We start from the raw sequence: 11,380 nt of genomic DNA on the forward strand, positions 1-11,380 counted from the left end.
AGCAACGTCAGAGAACCTATCCTAATGGGTGGGAGGGATGGGAAAACCAGGTCAGCTGCGGTGCAGGAAAGAGAGAGGTCCTCGGCCGCGCCAGACCTAAGTAGGTGAGGCCACGCCCCCCGCCAGCCGATTGGCTGGCACAGGGTATGACGCGGCTGAGGATTCCCTGCTATCGCGTGGGGCTGGAGCCAGCCCCCACGAGTGTGGGGAGGGGCGTGAAGCCTGCAACCCCACCTCCTCCCTAGCTCGGAAGTGGATTTCTTGCACCCTTTAAAATGGAAAAACCACACGCCCATAAATTGTGCAGATGGGTGAGTAACCCAAAGTGGCTTCTATCTCAATCACAACTCCTGTCTCTGAGACTTGGACATGCCAGTGAAATTCCAGCATTGACTCCAGAGATGCTTGAGCTGTCTGAGAGCAGACATTCTGATGAAGTGCCCAGCTTCTGGAATAGTGAAGACTCTGCTGCTGTGGTGACACTATAAACAAAAGGGTCACATACTGGGAAGTAAAGGCAGTTGGGAGAGAAAAGTTTGAGTCTAACAGCTTTCACTGAGCTTGTTCAGGTCAAGAACCACAGGAAGGGACAGGTGAAGGATGGCTGGTCTAGTGCTTCACAGAGGAGAGGAGAGGAGAGGAGAGGTCAAGCAATGTGTCAGAAACTCCCTGTTGCAAGAAGTGACCGGTAAGGAATCCAGTGGCAACAGGATATGAAGTTCTTCCCTGCCCCACCACCAGCCTCCATGCAGCACCCAGTTAGGGCATTTGAATATACTGTTTGATGCATCTTATGACATTGGTGGCAGTTTTCAATTATTTGTGTAGAGTTTTGGTTTGGTTTTTCTTTAAATCCCCAAATGACTTGGGTCCAGATGTATGAAGGAGCAACTCAGGGAGTCTGCCTGGCTCCCTTCCTATCAGGTTTATAAAAGACTTGTAGAAGCCATCTTTTTAACAGAACTTTAGGGAGCCCTGCTTCTCTTGCTGCCTTGACTGTTCCCCTTGGCCACTGGAGTTTAGCAAGAAGTTTATGGTCTAATTTCATGGGGTTTTTTGTTATGATATTGATCTTACACTAGAAGCCACTGTAAGAACCTGCTACTGAGCTAGTCAAGAAGAGTCTAAATGAAGGGATGAAATATTAGTTGCCTTGCAATCCAGCCTGTTTTATTGAAGATGCATTGGTCTCAGCACCAGGGTTGGTGGGTGCAGGAGACATGGATGAGAGAGTTGATTTGCTCCATGAGCCCCCAACCCTCATTGGTATGTAAGTTTGCATGTACTTTGCTTCAGGATCCCAGACAGGGCCAACCCAAGACATTTTGGTACCTGGGAAAACCACAAAATGGTACTCCCTCATCACCAGAGAATAAAAGGTGAGTGAAGATCTACATCAGAGAGGGGGGGGAGAGAAAGATGTATGCTGGGATCTGCTGCCCCTGTGGATCTTGCCACCCAAGGCAGACGCCTCACCTTGTCTCACGGGTGATCCAGCCCTGATCCCAGGGAGCATTTATCTCTTTCTAGGCACTCAGCCAGGCATTGAAACCAGACTCCAAGGGAGAGTATGGTCCTTTCTCAACTGGCAACAGAAGCTTGGGTGTCCCTATTCTCATGCCTGTTTTAAATGTGGCACTGCAGATTTTAATCACTTTAATTGGTAGATTAATGAACTAAAAGCTTTCACTGATGGATTGGCCAGGTTGCAATTTTAATCAGTGAGGACTATTTTAAAGTATTTTTGAAGCTATTTGGGTTCTGACATGTCGAATAACAGAGGGGGGAAAAGAAAAAATTCCAGATGGCCTTTCCATGTAACAAAGGATGAGGGCTTTTTGTCTATGAAATATAAAGTTCTCTCTTACTCCAATACAGGCAAACACTACTGATGTTCTGCAAACTTATTTAAATGTAATGGATTAATTAACCAATTCTTTTTTAAAAAATGCAGATGAGTAATAAACTAAAAAAGAACTTTTTGTGGTTTACAATACTCATTAAGGTGAACTTTCTGGGGCACATCTCCTGCTGTGACCCGTGAATGAATGCTGAATCTCTGTGCAAACTGGGGTGCCCCATGGCTGACACTCTGCAGCATCCTACAGTGAAGAATGGAAGGTCACTGGGGCAGCCAACATCCAGAGAGTGCTTTAGAAAATTCAGTGGGCCAAAAGCAGGCACCCGTGTGAGATCAAATGTACATATGATGATGAAGGACTATGTGAGTGGATGGAGGAAGTTGATTTTTGCTTGCATTGTAGCAAAAAGCTACCTAATTCACACTCCTCAAACCAATATGCAAACTAAACCACACCTTTTTTGAAATTTGCATCTCTTTGAATTTTGCAATGTCATTCTACAGCTAAGTGGTACAAAAATACATAAATTTGGAGGGAGTGTGCATGAAAATGCATATATTTCTTCTGGACAGCAATAATACAAGAAATATGCAAAATAATTAAGCAAGTATTAGAAGTCACCCCAGAACTGTCCCTACTAAATATCTTCCAAGACAATAATGCCCACTCACAATACAAAGAGCTCATAATCCACCTACTCTCAGCAGCCAGAAGCACCATAGCCAGACACTGGAGAGACCTGTCAGGAGTAAGCATAGACCAAAGGTATCAAATAGTACGGGAAACAGCCCTACTAGAAAAACCAACCAACAAACTGAAACTGACATGGGGACAAATAGAAGACGCCTTCACCCCCATATGGCTCCCCTTTATCACATACGCAGCCCAACAAGACAACGACAAGAATCCCTCAACAGCATACAAATCAATCTGGCTAGCCTGATTAAAAAATACACATTCACACCCCACTCGCACACAAAAACAATTCTCACTACAGCCAACCAAAGACAACCAACCACCCCACCCCAAACCTCTCTCACCACCAAGGAAATACAACAAGTAAGAGAACCCATACAAGTGATGCTGACACAACACCCCCCCCAAAGGAATAATAGAAGCATAACTACCCTCCACCCTCCCCCTCCCCTCCTCCCTTTCTTCTTCTTCTTCCTAATTGTTTAAACCAATTCATGAACCAATAACTTATACATTGACCACTAATAATGAAATATATGTTGTAGATATTTTTCCACATTTATTATGCTATTTTTGTGATATACATATGATATGAGAAAACTTGGTATACTTATTCTTGGTATACTTATTCTTGTTTATAAAACCCAATAAATAAATAAAAATGCAGACATATTAGATCTGGAAGGCCAAGATTTAAAATTTGGCTGGCATGCATGCCTTTGGTATGCGTTTTATGAACCACATTATTAGGAAGAATTTGTACAGAGTCTGGGAGAAATAAAAAAATCTGTTAGAAAAGAAAACACCCTTATGACTATCTCCCATTGAAGCAATTACAATCAAGAGAGTAGATTTGGATAGACAATGGGCAACTTACAGGGATTTGCTGGACTTTACGGGGGGCGGGGAGGACCCAGAGTGAAACCTATGGAAGAGGAGGAGGAGGAGGAGGAGGAGGAGGAGGAGGAGGAGGAGTTTGGATTTGATATCCCGCTTTATCACAACCCAAAGGAGTCTCAAAGCGGCTAACAATCTCCTTTCCCTTCCTCCCCCACATCAAACACTCTGTGAGGTGAGTGGGGCTGAGAGAAATCAAAGAAGTGTGACTAGCCCAAGGTCACCCAGCAGCTGCATGTGAAGGAGCGAGGAATCGAACCCGGTTCCCCAGATTACGAGTCCACCACTCTTAACCACTACACCACACTTCTGCCAGGTCCTAACCATGATAATCCACTGGGTGAGATGCCCTGCCTCCACCCCTCACTCAGCAAATAATTATTCTTGCTCAACCTGCCCTTGTTCCACCTCATTAACACATCAGGGGAGGGGGTAGTCCTTTTCTGAAAACCTAAAGTTGGAACTTAATATGCCATGTTTCACACCCCCACACCCCAATGTTTCATCTACACTGCAACTCCTCCAAAAGCCTTTACACCTACTGGACATATCAGCACCTTTGCCAGGGGATGCAGCTGCAAAGGTTTGTAGTCACATCAGTAGGGATGCCTACACAGCATCCCCTTCATGTTTGGTACTTGGGACAAATATCCCACCTGCCCCATGGGCAAGCTGTACTGCACGTTCGCTGTCCTCATTTTCTAAGCATATGGATCCCCACCAGCCCCTCCTCCAGTTCCCCTGATGCTGACATTCTATGGCCCACCTCCCTCTCTCAGGATTTCTGCTCAGTGCTGGTCGAATGAGTATTAATAAACAGCTTTGGAATGAGTCACCTTCCTCCCCACTCCCACCAGGCAATTAACTCCAGATCTGCAGATAACGAGCTCTACGGGGCTGTCATTGCCCAAGTACAAAAGGCTCTGCTGTGTTCACGTCAGATAAACCCCCCAAAGCCTCTGTGGCAGTATTAAAAATCCTGGGTTTTGAATTAGGCAGGCAAGTGATGGGCAGAAAAGGTGGAACAGGGACTGCATGAGGCAGCCCTTGTATTTTCTGAGAAAAGTGTCTGAACTTCCCGGAATTATTTCCTTCCTATCCTCATCTGACTTCCATTAGCAGATTCCTAAGGGGCCCAGCCATCACCCTGTGTTACTGTTTGGGGGCCTCTATACCATTGCAGCTCTGATAAAGCAAGGACTAAAGGCCAAGAAGCAGTTGGCTAGTTCAATCCAGTATGGGAAATTCAGGCTCACTGCTGCTTTGGTGCTCCCTGACCCACAAGCACACAGCCAGCCCACCAACCTCCTTTCCCTATCTGCTGCCCTCCAGCCAACAGCACAATGCTCTTCCCTGTTCCCCTAGGCTGCCCAGTACCTCTTTTTGTCTCCTGCATCTTTCAGCTTGCAATCTCTTGCAGTCCTCTTTGTCATTGCTTATTCATTTAAGAGTTTTTCCTAGTCAAACCTGGCCTTCACTGCTGGCTTTATGATGAAGTAATGCGGAGCAGCTGAGTTCAGTTCAGTTCAATGTTAAGCAGCATCTTCAGGCAGCGACTGCGGGAGAAGGAGGCCTTATATTTTCCTCCCTCTAATTGCTCCGCATGTGTGGCATTTTAACAGCAAAGCTCCAGGCGAGAGTACTAGGTCATTTTGACTTGGTTGCTTCTGGTCTTGAAATTTGTAAGGTGAATTACTGCTTTCTTCCCTTGCAGTAATTGTACTTTTGTCAACATGCTGTTATACCGAAGGTTTTCCCTCGGATCAGTTAGAATTGCCCTGAACATTCCATGACATCACAGCAGTGCAGCCAATGACTTTGGGAGAACAGAACTGCCAATCACGTGTTTTTAGCATGTGTCATGCGTAGGAAACGGGACACCCCCTTCTGCCAAGACTCTCACAATGACGCAGGAGGAAAGGCAGCTGTGCCTCCTCTTTCCTTCCCTGTCCTGCCATCTCTTTTCCTTCCCCGCCTGCAGGCTGGCATAGCTGGAGACCTGGGACGCTTTCAGATTGTGGCAATATGGGGTAGGGTTCAATCACATACCCACAAATTCAGGTTCCACAGTTAAAACCAATTTTGGCATTTCTGTGCAACAAACCTGCTTCCCACCCACCCCAACTTTTTGCAAATATCAGGATGGCTGCTCCATCTGGACCTGGACCACAGCTGCTACAAAAGCCTGGGGGGACCTGGAACCCCCCTAAAAAAGCCAGCCAGACCCTAATGCACCCCTTTCTCCTACACAGCCCCCCACCTTACTTTCCTCTCTACTATACCCCACCCAGCTACACAGGCCCCCAACAGCCCCTAGAAACATGTAGTGAGACACGGCTACCTTTCTCCCCCCACGACCTCGAACTTACCACAGTGGGTTTTGTTCCCCTTCCTCACAGTTTCCTTCCCTCACTATCCAGCTCTTGTTTAAACTCTTTCCTGCGCACACACCCCATTACCTGCCCAGCCCCCATCTCTGCCCTGGCAATGCTGCAGCTGGAAGAGGGCAGTGGCCCTGAGAGGCTGCAGCCCGCCCTGGCAACATGAGGAGGTGCCTGCCGCCATGTACCCAGCGGGCAAGCCGAACCAGCACCACCACCTCAACCCCCTCGGGCAAGGTGATCATGCCAGCAGCTCCCAAACATCCAGCTACAGACCCTTTCTCACTGCTGCTGTGACTGAGCCACCCGTGGGATGCCCCTGGCATGCTAGGGGCAGCTAGGCTGCTGCATTGCCTTCCTCCCCCCTCCCCCCCCCTGCCAAGGGAAGTGACCTCTTGTCACTTCCACTGCCAGCAGGACACTGCCTCCCCTAGAAAAATAAAAAACCAGGGGGAAAACAGAAAACTGAAAAAACCCAGGTCACCATATGTTTAGGAAATACAGGATATCTCTTAACATTAAAAACTCCCTGCCCCACCCCCACCCCAGACACCATTTTAGGCATCCAATTTCTGTACATGTCCAGAATTTCCCAGATGTATAAGAGCTATGTTGATCATCCTTAGCTCCATGACCTGTGGTCAGAAATTGTTGCCTGTATAAACTGTGTTTTGGAGGAAATTGGTACTTTGGAATGTTCACCGCTTCCTGCAATATATCCCTGTGTTGTGGGTGACCAACAGATGAACCCCACAAGCCCTGAAAGAGGCCGAGGCCACATCCACACCATAATACGGTACCACCTTAAAGAGTCATGGTTGTAGTTGATGGAGGCTGCTGAGAGCTGTTAGGAGATCCCTATTCTCCTCTTAGAGCTGCAGTTTACAGAGCAGTTTAGCAGTCAATCCCACTTCACAGTGAACTCTGCAACTTGTAGCTCTATGAGGAACACTCAGCGCTCTTAACAAACTGCACTTCACAGGGTTCTTGGGGTGGGGAAGCCACCCCTGTTTAAAGTGGCCTCGTTGTGCTTTCAATGTGCTGTGTGAATGTGGCCGGATACTTCAAGGTCAGAAGGCTAAAGACCCACCACCTATTACCCAGTGGACTTTCCACTTTTGAACACCTATCTTAAAATCAGCAATCTCATTGGGATATTTATTTGGACAGATTAACTTCTTGTATTGATATATTTGCTTGTTAGGTTTGATGAATTGTTCTTCTCTTTTTGAACAGATTATTTCTACTGTTAATGGGGGCTGCTGATGCTTATGGGATCGTGCCCTCCCTCCACCCCTTCCTTTTTCTTGTAATTGCAATTTTAAAAAGTAAAAGCCATGGTTTTGCCCATCAGCTGGCAACTCTGAGAGCACCCATTTGCCTGCACTAAGAAACATCTGCACACAGAGGCTTATTAGGCTGGTCCTGCATCTTTAATGATTGCTCTACCTGCAGCTGTGCCACTCCAGCTGAAATCCCTTCTCCCTTTTCACAGCTTTTAAACATGCAGGAGCACCTTGGCTACCCTGAGGCGTGCGTGTCACAAACTGGCACACTCTGCCCTTTCTTACACAATCCCAGTCTCGTGCCTTCATGCACACAGCAGCACTAGGCAACAGCATCTAGGCTGTTCGCCTTTGGTCCCTGGCTGGGAGCAGCTCTTCAAAGTTTCAGCCAGGGAGTCTGGGGTTGAACAGGGGCCCTCTGCAGGCAAAGCTGATGCTCTGCTGCAGTGCAACAGCAGTCCTCCTCCCCTTGTTCACAGTCTGCTCTCATCGCGCAGTCCTGTGCCTGCCCTTTCTCTCTCTCACACACACACCTCCCATCATTCCACTTTGGGCAAACAGATTAATGGAACAATATCATGCTGTCTGGAAAAAAGGATAATGTAATGAAAAAGGATTCACTGGTGCCATTACTAGAACAGCAATCTCTTCCAGGAGGCTCCCCTGCTGAGAAAATTAGTAGCTTCTTAATTAATTTGAAATTATATTGGTCATTAATATATCATTATATTTGCACTTGCTATGCTCCTGGCACCAGAATCAAGTCAGCAAACCGGAACCCAGCAGCACTGATGACACAGACAGGGATGGTTGGGCAATAGGTGAGGCCCATGCTCTGGAAGGAGAGTCCCTTGCCCCACCAAGAGCCCCCCTAGGTTTGATGCTGCTCATCCCCAGTCTTGCCTCCTGGCCCAGATGAGGCTGCTGGGCAACATCAGCCAAGGACACAGGAAGCTGCCTTTTACTGAGTCACAGGAAAATGGATGAAATGCAAGAGTGGGATCAGATTCCACAAGTTCCTTCCAGCTTGTCAGCCTCAGATTCATTATTCCCGCCCCCCCCCCGCCCCCCATTACTAGAATCAGGCTCAAAACCAGGAACCTAACTCAGTTCCTTTCCTAGTGACATTGTAACATCTGGTTCAGTGCCCATGTCAGGGCTAGACTCTGGGGTTATCAAATAACATTTTTAAAAACCTATCCAAATTCACCACCATGATTCCAAAGCAGCCATCTGAAGCCATATCAAGAGGAGATGTTCAGCCAAAAGGCCTTTTTGTTATGAAGCTCTGGAAGAAGCAGGCTTATTTTAAAAGCAGGAAAAAAAATTGAGAGTTGCAAAACTTCTCCACATATGGAGAAATGGACTCATGACATCACAGTTTCTGGTCAATCTTTTTATTGATTGGTTGGTTGGTTGATTGATTGGGTCTCCTGGGAAGGCAGTGCAGGATATAAGTCTCATAAGCAAGCTTCATATATAAAAACTGCACACACTCCAACTCACCAGTCCTCTCCTTGGGTCCAACATTCCTTGGTGGCCTGATTTCACCCCCTGCAACCTGCTGGGACCCTCTGCCGGATTGTCAAACTCCCCCTCCTCCCAGCGCCTCCCATTCTTCCCCTGGATCAGACCACCCCCTCCAAGACACCACCATAAAACCCATGACAAGGGAGCAGGGCAAGGCCACAGCAACATTGGGGCCATTTGGATGCACAGGTGAAGTCCATCAGGTGCTCTTGCCCCTGTATCCACACAGTCCCCACCTCACCACCCCCTGCCCTGCCCAAGTAAGCGTCAGAAACGCAGCAGCCAGGAGGGCACCTCCACCTCACCATGAGGGCCACACTGACCACTGTGACCCAGTCCCCACTACAAAACTTGCCTCTGCTATGAACTCTCGACAGGGAAGTTCTTAATGTGTGACATTTTAGTGTATTTTTGGGTCTTTGTTGGAAGCTGCCCAGAGTGGCTGGGGAAACCCAGCCAGATGGGCGAGGTACAAATATTATTATTATTAATAATAATAACAACAATAATAATGATAAATATTTAAATTATGTTTCTGGGGATTTGGGCTTAACTCTGTGCTTTCTCATCAGAAAATAGCTTCTGGTTCCATGTTTGAATTATGTATTATTGTTTTTGCTTCCACTCAAGTCAGAGGCTCCACCACCTCCCATGAGTCTCTGCTTCTCCATCTTGGAGTCAACTTAAACCCTGAAGTAGCCAAGGACTGAAAATCAGCCTCTGTAAATTAATGAAGAATTTCCCAAAGAGGAAATGTTGTATTAATGGGTGACTTCAACTACCCTCACTGTAAATGAACGCTTTAAATGAAAATTTATTATTATGCATTGCAATAGACTGAATATTACGTTGAATAGAAAATTCTTAAACCTGGATAGTTCCGTCAGTAAAGCATGAGACTCTCTTCTCAGAATCGTGGGTCTGAGCCCCACATTGGGCAAAAATATTCCTTCCTTGCAGGGGATTGGATTAGATCACCCTTCTGGTCCTTTTCAACTCTACAATTCTACAATCTGCTATTCTACTTGTGGAATGTATTATAATTTTTAAAATGTAATTTGAATCCTGAAACACTGTTCATGGGGGGAGGGAGTAATCTATGTTTATAGTTACTTTTATAATACAGTTTATAAAAAAACCTCACTACCCCCATGTAGACATATCTGTTCCAGTCATGACAAAGAGGTTAAATTTCTAGATACACTAAATGACTGTGCACTAGAACAGTTGGTCTTGGAAAGACCATATTTTTCCAGCAAAGCTAATCTGTAATAGGAAGCTCTTTATATAGTCATACCTTAGTTTTCGAACAGCCTAGTTCTCAAACATTTTGGCTCCTGAACAATCAAACCCCAGAAGTGACTGTTCCAGTTGTCGAACATTCTTTTGGAAGCCGAACATCTGACGGGACTTCTGCAGCTTCCGATTGGCTGCGGGAGCTTCCTGCAGCCAATCAGAAGCTGAGCTGTGGTTTCCGAAGGCTTTGGAAGTCAAACGGACTTCCAGAATGGATTCTGTTCAACTTCCAAGGTACGACTGTATTTCTTCCTGTCCAGGAGGAACCAATGGACAGCCTGGGGGGTGGGTAAAGTCAATCCAGGCTGGGTTGAAGGTACTTCATAGAGAAGGCTGCCTTCTGCCACTGAACAACTCATCCCACAGGGCAGCTGCTCATCATCAGCAAGGCCTTGGAGGCAGATTTAGGGCAATGAGACTGGTTCTGCCACACAAAGTGCCAAGTCTAAGAGGTGTCACAGCCGTTGCAACTATGATGCAGTGAACTGAGCAGATCGGAAGGTGAGAGGCAGGGGGTGCTGAATGTTGGCCTCGCACAGGGCACCACTGAGATTTGAAAGACCAAAGTCCACCTCTGGCGGCCAGCCTGAGCTGGGCCCAGCATTGTCCTTCCATGTGGAGCAGCCAACAAGGAAGCCAACACAACAAGGTCAACAGATTCAGGAGTGCCTCACTCTGCTTCTGATCCTCCCTTCACTATATAAGGCCATTGCACCGCAGAGACTTCCTTCCTTTCTGATGAATAAGCTGCCACAAATAGGCCCTGATTAATCATGTTTGTACCTGACAGGGCTCTGAACCACACTGTTTGCCAACACCAAGCCAGAGAAGGCTCCTCATTTGCCTTTGAGGTCTAATCAGGCAGAAAGGAGGCTCAGAATGTGCTGCTAGGAGAAGCCAGGTGGCTGCCTCCAAGTCCCTAGCTGCCAGCTCACAGCGTACAACAAAGGACACTGGCTCTTCATCTGCAGGAGCTAATTGCATGCTATTTTCTTCTAGCTGGTGGTTCCGGATCATTCATCCTCACCAATTAGGGAGGAAACAGAGAGATGCTGTTGGACAGGGAGGCAGAGGCAGCAATTGTCCTTCAGGAAACTGAAGAGTCAGGCAGCAGGCTTCATGAGGCATCAGAAGAAAGCCCATCTGCACAGCGCTGGGAAAATGCAGAGTGATCCTTACGTAGGAAATCACAGATTTAGAGGCTGGTGATCAGGGTGGTACATATTTGGCCCTTTTGCCCATGCAGGATGTATGTAGAGGTATCCTCAGTGGGTAACCCTTGATAGAGAACTACTCCCCACAGAAGGAGTCACCAGAGCAAAGGCTCAATCCATTCAGAAGCATTCTTATGTTGGAGGCTGCAGTGAAGCTCATATAGGATTAGCTGAGGCATGAGGAATCTTTATTTATTCATTCATTCATTCATTTCCCA

This window comes from Podarcis filfolensis (genome assembly GCF_964270895.1).
Source record: "Podarcis filfolensis genome assembly, chromosome: 2".
Classification (NCBI taxonomy): Eukaryota; Metazoa; Chordata; class Lepidosauria; order Squamata; family Lacertidae; genus Podarcis; species Podarcis filfolensis.